The sequence below is a fragment of the Rhinolophus hipposideros genome (genome assembly GCF_964194185.1).
Source record: "Rhinolophus hipposideros genome assembly, chromosome: 11".
Classification (NCBI taxonomy): domain Eukaryota; kingdom Metazoa; phylum Chordata; class Mammalia; order Chiroptera; family Rhinolophidae; genus Rhinolophus; species Rhinolophus hipposideros.
This window is the reverse complement of record NC_138057.1, coordinates 38,502,394-38,521,853: the sequence shown is the minus strand read 5'-3', so window position 1 is coordinate 38,521,853 and position 19,460 is coordinate 38,502,394. Positions and strand designations below refer to the sequence as shown.

The window sequence follows — 19,460 nt, the reverse complement described above, 5'->3', positions numbered from 1 at the left end:
TCCTATATCCTGATCATAAATTCTCATTGTTTGCATAAGCTACCTGAAATGTGTCTCTGCTCTGAGTCTGTCTCTCAGGAGCAAGAACTCTCACATGACAACCTGTGCAAGGATGTGTGGTTGGCATCTCCCCAGACTCATCAGATTGCCTGGGTGCTCTCAACTCTGGTGGTTGCTCGGAGACACCTTTGGTAGAGTGTGTTCAGGAGAAAATAAGGAGGGGGAGCAGCCTGCGTTTAAAACAGCAGTTCACACCAGTGGAATGCCAGGCTATGTCCCCTTCTTCCTTCAATTTGTCTTCCAATCTCTGAAGCAGGGTTATCTCTTTAGGGAAAAGTAAATAATTCTGGCTGCCCAAGGTCCTTCTAGAGCCAGGGATCTCTCTCGGGTTCCTCAAGATTGTCTCAAGTTATGCATTATGAGCTGTGGGAGTTCTCTTCATGAGTATACTCCACAACAAAGTGCTTGGCTTTTGGTGGGCAAAGCAAGAGGCGTACTTGAGCTGGTCCTATTAGATGTCTCATAAGCATCTCCCCTCCAAGGCTAGGGAAGAATCAGGCCTTACTACAGAATGTAACATCCTCTTACAAAGCATCCCCTTCACCTCCACCCCACCCCACTCCTGCATGTATGCAGATTAAGGGATAAACCAGTTTGTCACAATAACGGGATCCTTTTTGCCAAGTAAGCCCACGCCCAGACTGGCTGACGGACTCCCACTTATGAATTCACAGCCACAGGGTCATCAAACATAACCTGCCTTGCCTTTTCCTTCTTAGATATTCCTCATACATTCAGAAAAATTTAGTCTCATCAGCATGCTCTAATAAGACTACATTTGCTTTTTGTCTTTCTGAAGATTAACTTGACTCTGTCCAAGAAAGCTAAAATATACTTTGGTACTGTCTTTGAAGTCTTTTTATAGTCTATGGTCCAACATGAGCATGGCTCTTTAGAGTATTCTTCATCTCACATCATCAATTTTTTCAATCACGACCATAGCCTCAAGACGACTTCGCTTTAAGTTCAGTAAAGCATTTTTAATCAAAACTTACTTCTGCTGGCAGGCTAGGTAATGTGAAACAATCCTCTCTCAAAAGATGACTAAGAAAGCTTGATGAAATTTTAAGAGACAAAAATCTTGCAAGTATCAAAGGGCCAATACGATACGATAAATTAACTACCAGTCCCAAGTACAGAAGGGATAGAAATCCAAATAGGTAGGCTTGGTATTTAGAGCCACTTTTGAAATTGGAAGTATTTGCCAGTTGAAGAGAGGCAGCGAAGCGGCTGAGTTGTACTTTTGGCATCTTTACAGAGCTAGGAAGACAAAAATCAGTGTCTAGAGACAGGCAAGGTAAAAGTTTCATAAATTATCCCTCACTTTGGATTGGTAGCCCAAAGCGCTGTACCCTAGAAGTAAGGCTAAGGCAGAAGTAAACTATTCCTTTTATGAACTACAGATGTACTAGATGACCTGGAAAATATCAAACCTGGAACTTGGATTATGTTTGTTTTGAATTACTATGTACCCAAGCACTTGGCTAAAGCAATTAAATATCCTCTTTGGTGGACAAAACATAATTCTAGGCTTCAAATTATTTGTGTAATTTGTGTTTGGAAAATTATTTGCCAAAAAAATGTCTAGCATACAATCAAAGTATCCAGGCATACGTGGAGACCAGATATAATGAATGTAAACCACGAACAACAAAAATAGACTCCAGAGACTCCAGATATTGGAATTATTAAATAAAGTATCAACAGCTGTATTTGTTAAGTTCAAGGAGATAAAAGTCAAGCTTAAAAATTCTGCAGAAAACAGGAAAAAAGTGGCAAGTTATCCTAGAACTGAAAAACTGGATAACTGAAATCAAGAATTCAATAAACAAACTTAACAGCATAGTAGACAATGCTGAAAAAAGAATTAGGAACTGAAAGATAGGTCACAATAAATTATCCTGAATGAAACACAAAGACATAAAGATGAGAAATACAGATAGGAAGAGGATTAAAAAAAATACATTGAGAAGACCTTACATGCGTTTCATTGGAATCTCAGAAGAGAGAAAGACAGTGGGGCAGAGGCATTATTTGAAGAGACAATCAGTGAGATTATTCTGGAACTGATGAAATATAGCATTTATCATCAGACTATACTGCAGAAACACATACTGAAGGTGATTTCTAAAAATCAAGGAAGAAACATCAGTTGTGGGCAATCATGCAAGTCTATCTTGGCTGCACCCACTTATACATTCTCATTCCCACTTGATCTTTAGTTGTTGCTCGACACAGGATCAACTTTCCCTGCTGTATCCTTTATTTCCTACTACAAGATCATTTAGCTCTGAAGCTCTCTTCCATGACTACACAGCTCCCAGGCACATAAAATATTCAGCTGCTCTCCTACTGCCCTGAGCTTTGAAGAAACTCCCTACGGTGGTCTCATACCCACCTGTCCAGATACATCTCAATGCTATTTTCCTTATTCCACCCCACTTCATCGTGGTCCTGAAGAAATTCTGAGTTCTGCCAGACCCTATATTATGGGTCTCTGACCTTCAATCCCAAAACCTATAGTGGAGAGGGGTGAAGGGAGTATCTCTTATCCTCTACCCTCAGAACTTATTGGGAATCCAAGTCTTCACTCTCTCCCAATTCTCTCCTTTCTCCTAAAATTTTTTATCTAGTTGCAGGTGGAAAAAAAATTGTTTAATCTGACAGTTTTATTCCCAATTTTCTCTCTTATGCCCAAACCAGTATATTTATTCCTCAAAGGACAAACATTTGATTCTCTGTTAAGTGCTCTCCCAGGTCACTTCTTCCCAGAAGCAATGAATGCAATTAAATAAAACATAATAAAGGCAAAAAGAAAAAGAAAAGAAAGAAAATCAACCTGGGAAACAACTTAAATGAGTATCGCAAAATATTATTTCAGAACATATGAAGCCAAAAATTTTTACAAATGTATTTATATTATATCTATTATTTATAATTATATGAATTATATGTATGATATATGATATGCTATGACGATATATTATTAATTACATTTATATATACATATATTATACACAATAAACAGACATTATTTTATGGGCACAGGTTTACACAGCAGAATTTATTATTCACAGAGTCATGCGAATTTTGGTTTAACACATAAATATCTTCTAACTAACTTTTTGGTGTTGTACGACCATATTTCATTATATCTCTAAATAAATGCATAATTATATAATTTTTGCCCTTGTCCAGTCTTCATGCTTCTCACCAGTCTTTTACAAGTTCACAAAAATAGTAGGGAGTGATTTTGCTATTATTATCTAATCCTGTAAGAACTCTATCACGTTAATGTAACAAAGGTCATAGTGAAGCTCAGTTTGCAGGCTTACCTGCCTTAGGAACCCAGGAAATGTAGAAAGTAATGCAAACTCCCTGAAAGAAGAGAGAAGGACGTTAGGGCTGAGAGCCAAGTCTTGGGTACTCAGATTCAGAAGCTTTTGGAGGACAGAAGGGCTTCCCTGAATTCTGGGGCGGGGGGTGGGGGAGGAATGCCCTCAAGAAAATGGAAATACTGAAGGACATGGTCCCATTCTCAGGTCTCAGAGAACAGATACAAGAAGTATTTAGAGGGGTGGGACCTACAAGGCCATATTTAAGGGGTTGCAGGAGGTCCCACAGTGCCACTGTCACTTAACCACAGAGCTAAGTCTAGCTGGCAGAAGTATGAGCCCTTTCTTCTTGCCATAGAAACAGCTCAGTGATTGCAGCTTGACAGCAGTGACAACTGGAACAAGTTCTCTTACAACAAGCAAGGGACAAAACAAACAACAGTGGTGGCAGCAAGGAAACAGGACCTGTGCTAGCATATAGGGAGCAGGCAATATCTGCAAAAGGCACAGCAGTAGTGCTGGCAACCATAACAAAGGGAATCCAGCAACACAAGGAGTGTGAGTCACTCGGGGCTTGGCGGAGGGAGGGCAGCGTGCGCAGGAGGGCAGAGGAAAGAGTCCTCTCTCCTGATGGTAAACATCCCTGATGAGCATGGCCAAACAAGGAAACATCAGAATACCCACCTCTGGTTTCACAGTCAGATTCCTGGGCCCTATGCAGAGCTGCTACATCAGAATACCTGGAAGTAGAATATAGGAATTTGAATTTTAAACTACCTCTTAGGGAGATTTTTCTTTTTTTTTTAACATTACTGCCCATATGTCTGGGCAATTGGGAATTTGTCCTGGGGCCTGACTTCAGAGAAACTTCTTCCAGCCAGGCTCCTCACAGGGCCAAGGTGTCCTAGGGGTCAAGGGAACATGTCGAACAGACTCCACGCCCACCTAATTCTCAAACACCCCTATCCAGGCCATGCTCCTGGTACTCAAGACCCTGGATATTAAGACCAATTCCAGCTCCTGAATGGACCTCTTTCCCCAGTCTATTCTCCCAGGAGTGGGCCATGTGAGTGCAAAACCCTAGAACCAAGTATTTTCCAAGGCGCTTGGTGGGCATGGAACTTAGACTTGACTGCTAGGCTAATTACACGTGCTCTCCAACCTTCTCACACTAGGGCAAGAACAGGACTAGGAAATGAAGAGGGGCCACCCTCTTCTCTCTACCCACATTTGTGCCCTGGGCCCACAGATGTCAGGGACATCTGCTGGTCTACACTGGAGACTTACTCATTATTTTTTGAATCTTTTTTTTCCTTTTAAGTCACAGGGGTTTTATTCAGTTTAGTTTTGGTTTTGTTTCATCTTGTTTAACTTTGTTTTTAAGAAACAGAGAGGGAAAGGAAGCTCTTAGGGTCCAAATGTCAATTATAAAATGAATGAATGCTAGAGTTTAATCCAGCCGTGACTCTACCACCTCTTGAATTTCCCCGTGGCAGGTGAAGTCTTGGGGAACAAGGACTGAGTAAGTAACAACTTTGAATTCACAGAGTTAATATAGTTTCAGCAGTATCTGTGGTGCCTTTATTCTGGGCTCCCCGTTGACCTAGTGTGAGGGTCAAAAGACAAAATGAATTTCCTCAAAACAAGGCCACTAGATAATTCAAGTTGTACACATGGAATGCAGAAAGAACAGGTGTGCAAGGGAGTGTGTTATTTTAAGAGCTAAAGTGGGTGCCCTAGATGTGCAGACTGCAATCAGAATTTAATGAATCTTCAAGATCCTTTCCTTCTATTCTCAAGGTTGCCATCTTCTAGAAGAGAACACACACCCTCCTACATGAGAGCCTTGTGTTTTCAAGGTTCAGGAACAAGCAAGACTCATGAGTGATACTTGGTACATCAATTTTTTTTTGGTTTGGGTTTTAAGGATCTTTTTTTTATATGTAAATGCATACTTTTCTAACTTTTTTATTTTTTTATTTTTATTTTTTTTATTTAAGTGTGTTTTTCTAGGACCTATCAGCTCCAAGTCAAGTAGTTGTTTCAACCTAGTTGTGGAGGGCGCAGCTCACAGTGGCCCATGTGGGGATCGAACCGGCAACCTTGTTGTTAAGAGCACACCGCTCTAAATAACTGAGAGAACCGGCCACCCAAACGATTTTTATTTCTAATGTGCGCAAGGAAAGAGGCATGACAGCTCAAAGTGTTTTTCTTTTAGCAATGACCTATCCACTTAGTCACCTATGACAACTTTGCATTTGTCAATCACAGCTGGCCTTTCATAGGCTGAGTGTGGTCAGTGTTCCTTTCTGCGTGGAGTATTGTGCAATGAAACTTGGGAAGAGCTTTAATTATTCACACTCTTGTTAAAGTCAGACATTCGTTTTGCCCTAAATTTATCATAACACAAGCCTAAGACATCTGAGTCAATACAGGCAACAACCTGGGGTAGTATCTGTTCCACTTTTATGCCAATGAAGTTGTGCCACAGAGGATAAAGAGCAGCAGAGGCAGGAAACAGCAACCTAGGAGTGACCTGGGAAATTCCAGCTGCCCTCCTGCCCTACTTTATAAGGAATAGAGATGATTCATTGTGAGGAAGCACACAGATGTTGATTTGGCGAACAAAATCCTATGCAAAATTTAACTTCTCTGGACCTTTGCTTCCTTTTCTGGGAAAAATAAAACAGGGTATTATATTTGGATCCTAGATAGCATTGTTCAATATTGGTATGAAAGAACAGGCATACATACAATTTTTTGAATGTGTTATTTCTTATGTCCTTGAAGTCAACTTTCTTCTGGAACATATCTATCTACAGAAGGCAAACTGTACAAGAGAAACCTCCACAATTCGGGCTTCTGCTGTGCAAATGTGTGATGGTATGCTTCTTCGAGAGACACAGGATGTTCAGGTAAAGCACATCTATTAGTAAATTCTGAGGTGTCCACACAAACACAGGAGTCCAGAGACGCGGGTTAGAATGTGGCTCTACACTGCATGGCTCTGTGACCTTAGTTTCCTCACCTGTGAAATCACAGTTTGACTCTTAAGTCTCCTCCCTCCTTTATTGTTTTATGATTCTTGGATTTTGAAATAGTTGAAAATTTAAACCTATAATGCTGAACCTCTCTATTATCTACCTACCATAAGAATAAGCACTTATATGAGATACAAAATGTTTCTGTTACCAGTTTTCTTTCAGTGTGGGAAAGTATGGCTTGGGTAATATTGGGTCAAGGATGAGACACAACTTGCAATGGAGTTGAAAACCATTCCTTTTTTATCTCATTGGGTTGATCTCATCCAATTAGATCACATCCTTGAGAAGTTTATCATGTATTGTGCTCTATAGAAATGTGCTATAGACTGAATGTTTGTGTCCCTTCAAAATTTTATATTGAAACCTAATGTGATGCTATTTGGAGATGGGGCCTTTGGGAGGTGCTTAAGTCATGAGAGCAGAGCCTTCATGAATGGAATTAGTGCCCTTATAGAAGAGATTCCTGAGCCCCTTTGCCCCTTCTGCCATGTGATACAGTGAAGTGACAGCTGTCTAAGAACCAGAAAGTGGGATATCACCAGACACTGAATCTACCAGCACCTTGATCTTGAACTACCCAGCCTGCAGAACTGTGAAAAATAAATTTCTGCTGCTTATAAACTCCTCAGTCTATGGTATTTTGTTCAAATAGACTAAGATGAAATGTTGTTACTATTACTAACAACAAATGTAAGCATATTTATCCAACAAATGTTGATCAAGCATCTTCTATACAGCAGGCATTAAAAGACACTGATTCTGTTTTCCCAAGGCTCACAGGAAGTCAAAAGAGCTCAGAAAAAAATGATGACAATATCCTTAAAACTGTTTTTTTTACTTTTATGAAAAGTTTGAGTTTGAATAAAAAACAAATTGCTAAAGCTATTTTCTTCTCTATTCAAATATCACATATCTTTTTAAATGTTCCTGCCCTAAACTTGAAAAAAGACATATCTGAGATTTGGCAAAAGCTCAACTGATTTCAGTGCTGAGTGAAGAAATAAGATATGCTATACTCTGTTAACTCTTGGGACCAAGTGTAGTAGCAAGTATTTAATGGGCTCCCCAGAAATGACAAGAGAAAAATTGATAATTATAACCTCACTGTAAAGGGTAATAGAAGACTGACCTTGGGCTATGAAAAATGTTTCTTGTAGCCTTGGGGCTGCAAAGCCCACTATCTCTGCCCCCTTTGCACTTTACGCTTGGGTAACACAGCACTTACCAGCTTCTAGCCCCCTTAATATAACACCCTAGTTCAGGCCTCTGTGCATTTTCTCATTCTGTGCCCTCAGCCTAGAACAAGTGATTCCCCATTACTCCTTGCTCTTCTTCCCTTTTTCTTTCTCCTCCTCCTCTCTTCTCCTTCTCTTCTCCCACAGGCTGCTGCTCAGTTTTGAAGATTCTACTCCAGTTTATTTCTGGCCCAAAGTCTTCCTAATTTCCCCACCCCCGTCTTTGTGAGGTGTCCATTCACTACACTGCTGTCAGCCCTATGGTATAATGGCACTTACCATGGGGTGTGAGAAACTTCTGTATTTTGTCTGTTTCTTCCACTGGCATAGTGGTTCTCAACTGGAGGAGACTTTGTCCCTCAGGGGCATTCGGCAATATCTGGAAACATTTTTGATTGTCACGGTTGTGGACAGGATTGCCAATGGCACCTACTGGGCAGAGCCCAGGAATGCTGCTAAACATCCTACAGCACACAGGACAGACCCCACACAAACCATTACCTGGCCCTAAATACTAGTAGTGCAGTATTTCTCAATCTGGCCCTAAATACTAGTAGTGCAGTATTTCTCAACCTGCGAGAAATTGTCCTAGACTATGAGTTCCTTTAAAGCAGGAATTTTTTCAACCCTGTTCCAGGAGTTCCAAATACAGTGGTCAGTGAAATCCAAACAATTTTAAAATTAAACTAAATCTAAAAATTTAATTGGAAAAAACATCTTACTACAGCTCTATGAAATAACTAATAACTAATTTGAACATGTACCAAAAAGTCGAAAGAAAATCAAGACTCAGGGGTAAAGGTAGGTTACACCCCTCAGTCTTCCCCTGACAGTTCCTCCTATCTAGCTCTCCCCAAACTTCTTCCTTTTTCTCCTTTTTGTCTTATATATACATGTACTCTCTTTGTCTCTTACTACCATGTTTGAATTCCACTCTAAAGTAAGAATTTCAACATAGCGCAATAAATTGCCCCACATTTGTTTACCATAGGCATTTCATTCAATTTAATTTTCAAACATATCAATTACAGGGTGACATGCTGTGCACTACAAGAGAAACAAAAATGAGTAAGAAACTGGGCCTATCCTAATGCGGGAAATTTCTATAGTAGTAAAATTGAGGAGATATTGTTTCATTTTCATTACTGTGATCAAGAAATGTTTCATAAAGGAGAAGGCCTTTGATTTAGGTTTTCACACGTTTCACAAAGTGTTTTAAATATGCCACACACACACACACACACACACACACACACACACACACACGTCACCATATTGTCTTTCCTCATCTGACATCTGACCAGCACAGTTGTAAGTGCCACCCTTTAGAACAGTAATTCTTAAGCTTTGGTTTGGTCCCACCCTCAGAGTTTCTCCTTCAGTAGGTCTTGGGTGGGACCAGAGACTTTGCATTTCTAACTCAGTGCTGCTGCTGCTGCTACTGAGCTTCTGCCCACACTTTGAGAACCGTTAGTTCAGAATAATCAGCCAGGTAACGCCTTGCCTGAAAATTGTACATCCTTCACTTGGATCAAACAATTAAATATCCAGGGTTCACAAAGAAAACAACTTATGGGTTTCTGCAAGCAGAAGAGGAGAAACATTCTCATCGATTCCTATAACAAAGAAACGGCTCCATTTTCAAAATAAGTTGTCAGACCCACTTCCATTATACCCAGTGCCCTTGGGGAACATAATTATTTAGTGGAAATATATCATAACTACCATACATTCTTGGAGATTTTTATAATTAGGAATTAAATATTGTATTTGTTGATATGTTAAACATAAGACCCTAACATCTGAAATTACATTTCTCATAGTCATAATACATATTTGAAATACTTTCAGCTTCTACTTTAATTATAGCGTTTAGTTACTTGAATCCAATGCTTCTGTTTTATAAATTCCTGTATTACTTTCCTCCCCCCTCCCCCATTTTCAGTCAATCTTCTCTTTTTCTACGTTCTTTGTCTATGTCACCTTATAGTTCTGGTTTGTCTCCTCGGCTATCTGTTCTCTTCTCCAATCTCTCACTGGCATGTCTTCAATCATTTTGCAGAGTTCTTACAGAAGGTGAACCATTTTTGTGCATCTTAATAGTTTTACCCTTTGATCTGAAAATAAATGCGAAAACATTATAATGCTTATGAATATATTGTGCATAATATTAAGTTCAAAATAGTTGATGTTTCATGTTGTATATTATAGATATGCTAAGCTGAATTTTAAGCAGATTAAATAAAACACCTAGAAATGCATGTATTTTTTGGTTCACAGCCTCTTTGTACCTGTTGTTTGTTAATGTCAGCAATTATAAGCTCATAGGCGTGGCTTCCAAGTGATCACTGGATATACGTGTATATCCCATGGTGGTGGAGCCACTCGTATCTACTGAATATTTGAGAAATGGGTTCAAATACACAAAATAGTGCCTCCTACAGAAAGCACAGTAGCGTCTTCTCCCACTTCCAAGAACAATAATTTCGTTAAGCTTCCTTCACAAAAGAATACATGAAAGAAAAGGAAATTGAGACCTTATTGAAGAAATATTTTCTTGGGAACATGAGCTAATGGGTAACTCTCAGACATGTTGTTTCAACCATTACGAAGACAAAGACAGCACATGAATTAAATTGTTGATGCCATTTGACATCTTAAATTAATGACTGAACACTATATAATTTTCTTTTTTCATCCCTTGCTCACTATGAACTTTTCAGAAGACCAGTTTCTCTAAATTTCAATAAGAAAATTATAAACTATAATTTCAAACTTATAAAATATAAATTATAAGATTATTTGCTTTATTGCAAATACCTTGCAGGCTGAGGGAGCATAATTTAAATGTGTCTAGTCCTTCCTGATTTTTATAACTTAGAGCTCTAATTCCTGTTATCTCAGCTTACACCATGATTTCAGGGACACAGAAGTTTAAAAGTGGATGCTCAAATGTCTCTCTATAATGCTGGCCTACTTTGCACAACTGAGGAGCTTCCCTGTTTCCCCAAAAATAAGACCTAGCCGGACCATCAGCTCTAATGTATCTTTTGGAGCAAAAATTAATATAAGACCCAGTGTTACGTTATATTACATTATATTACATTATGTTATATTACACCCAGTCTTATATTACAGTAAAAAAAGACTGGGTCTTATATTAATTTTTGCTCCAAAAGACACATTAGAGCTGATTGTCTGGCTAGGTCTTATTTTCGGGGAAACACGGTATTTCACAAACCCTTTTTGTAATACACATGTTAAGTATGTCTTGGGCTCTTTTCACAAGTTATTCTGGGCAAAAGACCCTCTGAAACAGATCTGAGTTCTCACCGTTCTAATGAAGAAAAGAATGTGGTACTAAGGCAGGGGTTGCCACCTCAGCTGTCCTCACCTCTTCCAAAGTTTTGCTGGAAAAATCTCCTCCTATATTCATGTCTATATAGCATTCCCTAACATCTATCAGGTGGTGACAATGGGCTATGTTTTGTATGCATTAGTCCATTTAACACTTAATGTCTCCTTCTGCTATACATATTAGTATTATCTTTAATTTAATGGATGAGAAAATGGAGGTTTCCAGAGGTTTAGTCCCTCATCCAAAGTCCCACAACTAGTGAGTGATAAGGGGAGGATTTAAACCCAAGTCTGACACCAGAGCCCGAGCTCTTAGCCACCAAGCTGAAGTCCCATTCACTTTTTCTTAGTACATCCATTTCTTAACCCCCCGTTACTTCTGTTTTCTAAGTATTCTCAATTAAAGTGACTTGCAATTTCCTGATATGGAACTGGAATTCAGTATACTAGAATTTTTTTTTTAACTTTTTGGAGTAACATTGATTAATAACATTATATGTTTCAGGTGTATCAGTATACTAGAATTTGGATAGTGCCGGGGGAAAAAAGAAGGAAGGGGATCAAAAAGAGTGAACTCTGCTCTCAGATAATAAAAGACTCTGGACTTACATATTAAGCAACTGAAACGTATACGTACAGAACACTAAAACCAATACCAACAAGTGTGTTCTTCACGTGTGTCAGTGCCTTGCACAGAGTAGGTGCTGGATCAATGTTTGTTGAAATAATTGTGAAAGCAAGTGAGTTCTAGAAGCATGACAGGGATCTAATTATGAATATTAACAGTGTTGGATGTGAAAAGGGTTTATAAGGAAATATGGATACTTCTTTATTATAGTAAATAGCAACTCCCCATACTACTTCCTCCTCATCAATAAGTTCCAGCAGTATTGTAAATATTGTGGATATTAAACAAAAGTATCCAGCTTAAGAAAGCAGCTTATTATAGTGAGAGCTGCCATGATTTAACTGTTTATTGAATGTCCACAATAGGCAGGCACTGCACAGCGGATAATTTGAAGCCTTAACTTGTTCACAATACTGGCAAAAATTCCTACATAACTATTGAAACTGTGGTCAGTGTAAAAATGGTAATCAGTGTAACCACATTTTATAAGCTTACTTCTAAGTCAGAAACATTCTGAATTAGAGTGGAAATTTGTTATTCTAGGCGAATTTACTTCAAGGACCCATTTATTTTTGCTTTTTAGTGTTTCATAAAGCAAGCTATGTCTACTTCAAAAACACAGTCTTTAACATCGTTCCCTGAATGTGGAAAGTGGGCTCTGGATTCCCACATGTCACAGTAAACTCTAGGAAAATCTAGACTCTTCCTTCTACAACAGAAAGCTCTAAAACCCTTCTCCTTTTGTACAGTCCTCACTGTATTTGAAAAACCAAGAGATCACATTTATCACCACATATACCGAGACACTTGATTCTACCAACAAGCCACATCTCCACTGTTTCAAAAATGATCTTAGAAATTAGAATCGATATATAACTTCTCAACTTCGAAACACTACCTTGGCAAAAATCATTATAACAATATAATTAAAGAGTGGACTCATGAAATGAAATCTATTTTTCAACAGCCAACATTTATAATATCAAAGGGCTAAGATGATCACAAATTAGAAAAGGTGATCATGTACCATGCAAATGAGCATATGAGAAATGGTTCCACAAAGACATGGGACCAAGATAAAAAAGGGAGTCACTTACAAGGGTGCCAGGGAAGGCTATTTTTTATTTTTTAATTCATGAATCTGAATGTGTCACTCTACTTAAACACCTCAGTCGTTTCCCACTGCCCACAGTATGAAATCTAACTCCCTTACTAAGGCTCTCAGTGACTTGATTAAAGCTCATTTCTCCAACTTTATCCCTCAGCACTCTCCAAAATGCTCCCTACATTCTTGTTACACTAGCTTTCTTGTGGCTCTCTGAATAAGTCACAGGAAAAACTACAGAAATTTCGATCAAGTGAATAAAATGCTGTTTGATGCGTCCTTGCTTTTACATACTCGTATGCATAGAGTTTCCCCCAACTGAGGTGTCCTTCCTTACCTGACTCACTTTCCAAACCCAGGCTAACAGAGCCTCCCTCTGAGAAGCTGTCCCAAAACACTTTCCCCAAAGCAGTTACTCACTTTCCTCTGTGTCACATATCAATGCTATTACATTATTTATTGCAGTTATTTGTTCCCTTTTAACTTGGGAACTCCTTCATGGCAGAGTCTGTGTCTTGATTATCTTTGTATCTCAGGACCTAGCACAGTTTCAGGCTTATCTGTTTGGTAAATGTTAAATGTTGTATTGATGTTGTTGAATCCTAACTAGATACATGACATACATTTGAAAATCATTCCTGTATTTTAATAGCTATAATTTTTATTAAAAATTATCTTCTTACAGTGTCTATGTATAATTTTCCATCCATTGTATCTTGCCTCACATCCAAACTCCTTACTCTTCAGCTGGGTGTAGTCTACCTCTTATAAGTATTCAACTGACTTCACTGTAGAATATCATGATGGCTAGTGAAAGAACACAACCCACAGAAACATCTCCTCTTACTTCTTAAGAAATAGAGCTGCCCAAAAGTTATAGAATGAGTAAATGTGTGTGCATACAATTTCTATTACATAATTTGGAATAGAGGCATGAGCTCAAGTTATGCTTGAGTTGTGTCTTGGTTATCAAGACCTGTCCTATAAAAGGTTACCACAAAACTACTAATAAAATACTAATATTCACCCAAATGTTTCTTGACTCTTAGTTGTGAGTACAAGTAATGTCACATTGTCAGTTACACTCAGGCATGCTCTTGAAGGAATTCCAGGCTCTGGCGGAGTGCTCTCCCTCCCTACATTGCCCAGTATGTAAGAATCTCTCAGGAATATCATATAAATCATTACTGGTCATCGCACCCCGATTCTCACATTGGTGACACTGTTAGCCACACCAGAACTCTGCAGACCACGCTCCTCCTACGTTTTTTTTTTTTTCAACCCAAGGTTCTTCCTAGCCAGTAATGCTTATAAAGAGTGGCAGGTAGAATAATAGCCCTGTCTATTATTGCCCTATCCATGTCCTTGGGGACTTAGAAATATTGGGCAGCAGTGGGAGAAGGTGAAAAATAGTAGGGTCTGCGGCTTAGGGTTGCAAAGATAGTAAGACAGTTTTGCTTTCCTTTCTCCTTAGACTGATACACAAGGTGGTTTTATTAGGACTGGTTTTTAGTATCAGCTGCCACCCTTGAATACCTCTTTCATTCTCACAGACCCTCCGACCTTTGGCCTGTACCTAAGTCTGACTTCTGCTGCTGAACATTTTCCTCATAGTGAATTCAGTTTCAGGGATTCCACCTGGCTTCCCAAAATTTGACACCTGGTGCCTCTATTTCCAACCTCAAATGTACCAAACATACCAAACAACATCTGACCCCCAAGTGTGAGCTACACTTAAGTTGTTTATTTTTTTTCAGTAAAGTTTCTCAACATCCTCTTAGGATGAATAATTACAAAGATATACTCCTAGAGAGAGGAGTGTCATCTAACACCATGTCTACCAAAGTATCCAAAACTCAGCCCTGAATCTGATATGACTCCCTCCATCGCAACAACTACTATTGTAAGAAATGTTGTACTCATTGGTATTTCCAGGGTTACTCAACTCAAACTGAGAGAGTGACAATTGCTGAAAAGGATGCCCATAAAAATGGCTGGAATGTGACTTAGTCATTGAAAAAGTGAGACAGGAAAGTCTTGAAACCAAATGTATTTGTTTTTCTCTATCTAGTAAAACACACTCTCTTCTTTTATTTGGCAAATCTTATTGATATACTTACAGGAATCTCCTTTTCTTTGATGGATGGCTTGGTTTGAGCGACTGCCTTCTGCAACTGGGCCACAAGTAAATATTGACTGGGATGCAATACACTCCATAAATTAAGGTTTTAAATTCAAGAGCTAATTTTAATGTAGATTACATCTATGAGATTTCATTGAAAAAAAAAAAAGTTTCATGAGTCTTTGTAACTCAATAAGACAGAAATAGACGAGTATGTGCAGTTCCCAAATTAGAGAGAGGCTACGTATTTACCACTCTGCTGTAAATTCTCTGCCCTTGCCATGTAACAGTAGCTTCTGTATGAACAAAGTATTGGACAAAGGTCAGATATTTCAGGTGACTGAATGGGAAAAAGCACTAAAGTAATTTCCTAGCAAATGTATCTGAAATATTATTCATTATGTAGTCTAGGTATCTACAATGATTGAACTCACATCATTTATTTTTGTATGGTTATACTTTGACATTATAGGTCATATCAAAATGACACACAAGAGCAGAAGGCCAGTTGCCCTAAGTGAATATGTAGTTATCTTTTTACTTTAAATGCTCCCAGATATTACAGCTGTATGGAGTAGAGCTGGTGGAAGTTTTTTGTTCATTTGATCTTTTTTGACCTGCAAGGGGTGGTCGCTTAAGTGACCCTCCCCGGTGAGAAAACAATAGAGAGTAAGTAACCACCCATTGTCCTGGGAGAAGAGTACAGAGGCCTTTGGTTTTGTTCCAGTAGCTACCCACATCCTGGTCCGGAGAGGTTTTCTTTGGGATGGAGACGGCCCAGTCTGCATAAGGACCCCAGTCCCTGAACCCCAGCCAATACTTAAAGTGAAAAATACTAATTATGAAAAATAAAGTTAAAAATCAAAGCTGTCTGTGAGGACTGGTGATGCAAAGCCAACATGTCTAAATGTTTATGAGAGAGGGTTGGTTTGAGCAGAATGATGAAGGCTGGAAGTTCCTCCAACCAAGGCCCCTGAGCACAGCAGTTGTACTTTGGAGAATAGTCACTGAGTATGAAAGCATGCACTAAATAAAACGTGTGGTCCTCCTGTGTGATATGGTGAATAAGAAACAGATATTTGGTCTTCCTCTCCTTTTCTAGCACAGAGCTTTTAAAACCCTTGGAATTTGTTACATGAGAAAGATCAAGGTGTCGTTTTTATGTTAAAAGGTGACCTAAGGTCACCTAAGGATGGGGACTATTTGCCAGGGGAACCAACCCATTATAGTCCTGTGCAGCATTTTGGTCAAGGCCAGGCTGATGAGAGCTGAAAAGGTCCCATCCCCTAGTGATGCTATAGCAGTTGTAACATCATAGTAGAAATGCATTACACAAATGCTTCCCACTGAGTTACTTCTGCCTACAATACTCAGTACCGTAACATGCTGTACAGGCTTGCAGCCTCGCAGGAGAACAGAATTTGTCACCCCAAAATAGGTTTCTTTGGCATAAGGATAATTTTAAGCTGATTAAATTTTAAGAAACTGCCAACAAGGCAGAAATTCTGAAAACCAAGTAGAAGTTACCTTCTGTAAAAGATATTTACATTTGTAATGGAAGTCACCATTTGTAAGGGTGTCTCCCTGGTTGTAACAGGAAGAAAGGGGTGACCTTCTGTCTGGAAACTCTTTATCAGTGCAGAAGATGACTACTTAAATCTGCATAACGGCCTTACTCTTGTTTACTGGGCTTTTCCTGGTAAGTTCCCATAACTGACTACCCTCTATCTTTAACGTCTTTTTTCTTCCTGCTGAAGATGGTATTAAAGGTAGTGGCTTCAGCCATTTTTGCAAGTTACTCAGTTTTCCTGGGTCTCTCCCATGTATACAGGAGGTATGCATGTCATTAAACTTTTGTTTCTCTTCTGTTAATCATCTTTTTTTTCCCGTGATGTCTCAGCCCAAGAGCGAAAATTGTTTTTCCTCCCCCACAGAGTAATAGGCTATACCACATAGCCTAGGTGTGTAGTAGGCTATACCATGTAGGTGTGTGTAAGCACCCTATGATGTTCACGCAACAAAATCGCCTACTGACACATTTCTCAGAATTTACCCCATCATTAAGCACTGCATGACTGTAACTGGAGGGTTGGAACTTTCAATCCTGTCCCCCAACCCCCCTCCAACGAGGGGAGAGGGGAGAGGGACTAGAGGTTGTATCAGATCGCTAATGGCCAATGATTTAATCAATCCTACCTATGCAATAAAGCCTCCATAAACACCCAAAAGGACAGGGTTTTGATAGCTTCCGGATTGGTGAACACATGGAGATTTGGGGAAAGTGACACACTCAGGAGCGGTCATGGAAGCTCTGCAATCTGTCCCCATATCTTGCTCTCTGCATCTCTTCCATCCAGCTGTCCCTGAGTTATATTCCTTTTACAATAAACCAGCAATCTAGTAAGTAAATATCTCTGAGTTCTTTGAGTCCCTCTAGCAAGTTAATTGAACCCGACAAGGGGTTTGTGGGCATCTCTAATCTACAGCTAGTTAGTCAGAAGTATGGATGACAACCCGGACTTGTAATCAGCATTTGAATTAGTGGTGGTGGTGGATGGGGACAGTCTTGTGAGACTAACTCCTTAACTTGTGTGATCTGATGCTATTTCCAGATAGATAGTGCCAAAATTGAGCTGAATTATAGGCCCTCCAGCTGGTGTCAGAAAATCGCATGGTGGAATGAGGAACCCCACACACACATATTGGAATTAGGAGCACACCCTTTTTTACCCTGGGACTCAACATGAGGCCTAGTCAAAGACCCAGACCAACCAGACCAGCCCTACAGCAGTGTGCCATCTATCAGACTCTGCGGGACCAGTCTTCCTCCATGATAGGAATTAGCAGCAAGAAGCAATAAGAACACAATCAGATCTCACACCACCACAATATCACCATCACCATCTTTGAACCGGGAAACTATTTGGGGGAGAGGAGTCACAAGAAGAAATATTAGAATTTTTACTAATAAGTCTTATGGGGGTTACTCAGAGGAAAGCTTAAGTGGTTCACACATAAGGTCAAGTACTCCAGGTGCCCATGGATAAATAAAAGAGCCACATTTGCATTATAATTCGGAATATAAATATCTGTTCCAATAACTTTCAATTAAATTTTTGTAATGTTTGACTTTTGCTTTCCATATAAACAAAGTCCAGCCACCAACCAACCAATCAAGCAGAAAACTCAGGAGCTGGGACAGGACACAAAACAAAACTAACTTTTTCTTTTTTTTTTTTTTTTTTTAGCTTTACCTCTCTTAACAGGGCCAGAAAATACTAGAGTGGGTGATTTTGGTTAAGACTGAAATGTTTTACGAGTGTGAATCACCAAAAACCCTGCCTCGGCCCATGTAACAACATGCATGCATGCATGCTCACACGCACGCGCGCGCGCACACACACACACACACACACATTCTTCAAAAACATCAGAAATTAAATGTCTAGAGATTTTTTTTTAATACATCATGTTTAAGAACTGACTCCACAGAAATGACATCTTAAATTCTAACTGGTGGCGAGGGCCTCTATTATATGACTCAGACTTTCGGTTCTTAGGAGAATGAAGGAGAGCAGGACAGCTTGGTTTATTTAGTTTTTCTCCAAACCCACTTATCAGCTAAGGTTACTATGAAGGTTGAAGTTATGGGATGATTGAATTCTCTATTTTAAGCAGCGGAAGATATAGTGTGGTTGTCTATTTTATACTAAATTTCTTTTCCAGGGACCAGACAGTAAAGCATTTCTTATTTTTTTTATTGGTTATTTTTCAAATCCACCTGGATTATTCAGTGTTTTTACTTGCTTTGGGGATAATTTGGGGAAATCAATTGCAAGCATGTCATGAAATGTGGGATAAAAAAATGTAGTCAGTCCCTTTAAAATCCTACAGTCTACTGCACTTTATTGTGTATTATAAATTTCACATATTCAACTTAGACTCTCTCCTCTAGTTCCTCAGTTCCATTTCACTCCCACACCCATCTGAAAGATAAAAATATATGAATGCTATCTTTGTCTCCTCAGACTTTTAGAGAGTATTAGCAATAGCTTTGAAAATCTTCCAGTGTAATTAATCTAACCTGTGACATCATTTAACTGTCATGACTCATATTTGGGTAGTACTTCAGGACTTAACAATATTTTCTCCTTTGAGCCTTACACAACCCAAAGAGATAGAAGAGAAATTGTTATGACTCCTGTTACAGCATGGAGAAAATTGAGCCTCTCAGAGGCCAAGTGATGTCTAAAACCAGCTAGCTGGAAGTAGAAGGGCTGGCCTGCCTGACTCCCATGCCTGGGTGGTTTATTTTGCCTCTTTCCAACTCGTATGTGACTTTCCACCTACTATGTTTCCAGCATATTCAGCATTTATATTTTTCTCATGGAACATAAGCCAGACAGCAACAAGCAAAACAGAGGAGGGAATTTAGAGAATTCTCTAGATTGACTGCTCTGGATATAAGTACCCATTTAAATCTCTATGAAGATTGCACATAGCCTTTACATGAAATACCATATACTCGTATATCTTGCAGCCAAAACTCAAGTATCAATTAATGTTTGGAGCAG

The 19,460-nt window shown here is 39.1% G+C and overlaps 1 protein-coding gene across 8 annotated transcripts in view; it reads right to left on the bottom strand.

Moving 5' to 3' along the window:
- Positions 1 to 19,460, bottom strand: part of TMC1 (transmembrane channel like 1) — a 312,031-nt gene that overhangs the window by 202,636 nt on the left and 89,935 nt on the right. For 3 of the 8 annotated variants that reach the window (XM_081067289.1, XM_081067284.1, XM_081067290.1), the window contains exons 4-8: positions 9,658 to 9,791; positions 8,661 to 8,721; positions 7,954 to 8,053; positions 4,080 to 4,135; positions 3,396 to 3,438 (exon numbers count right to left, since the gene is read on the bottom strand). The gene's annotated coding sequence lies outside the window, so the exon portion shown is untranslated. The remainder of the gene's footprint in view (positions 1 to 3,395; positions 3,439 to 4,079; positions 4,136 to 7,953; positions 8,054 to 8,660; positions 8,722 to 9,657; positions 9,792 to 19,460) is intronic. The other 5 variants (XM_081067286.1, XM_081067291.1, XM_081067288.1 and 2 more) reach the window with 3 other exon arrangements.